The following is a 611-nucleotide window of genomic DNA, read 5'->3' as shown; positions in this document are numbered from 1 at the left end:
ATTATACAGTGTTTTCCCCCGAAAATGAAAAGATTAAAGTTTGAAAAAAAAATCAGATTTGAGAAAGAACAGGAAAATAACAGCTCGTACGTAACAGCAGAAGCGGTAGTGTACTTTCTAATGCCACTGCAGGAAACCAAAAAAAATTCTTCAATTTTGTGAAGAATACCCACAAGATTCCTTACTTTACACGACCACGTCGCATAAACATTTGATTGGACTAGATAGTATTAACCTCTGAATATGTTAAGTCTACCGTGTTGCATGGTTACCGGTTAACAGCAACACCGTACAGAAAAAAAGGAAATTTAATAAAAGGAAAATTGGACAGGGTTTTGTCGAATACGAGTATTTGATTCATTTTTTTCTCGGTGGGCTAGCTGAAAAATTTAACAATTATGATCTTTGGGGGAAATCTACTGTAACAATTTAAAAATTTTTTACGAACAGAATATTAATTAAAAATTAAGGACAGCACTGAATGACAGAATAGATAAATTTAACACATTCACAAAAATTCAAATCTTCCGTGCTGTCAAAATCTCCCTACGCGACCTCAATCAATTTTTTTTAAATTAAGGGTTTTAAGTGATACCCCCAAGGTAGGACTG

This window comes from Penaeus monodon, chromosome 31, assembly GCF_015228065.2.
Source record: "Penaeus monodon isolate SGIC_2016 chromosome 31, NSTDA_Pmon_1, whole genome shotgun sequence".
NCBI classification, from domain to species: domain Eukaryota; kingdom Metazoa; phylum Arthropoda; class Malacostraca; order Decapoda; family Penaeidae; genus Penaeus; species Penaeus monodon.
This window is presented reverse-complemented; position numbering follows the sequence as displayed.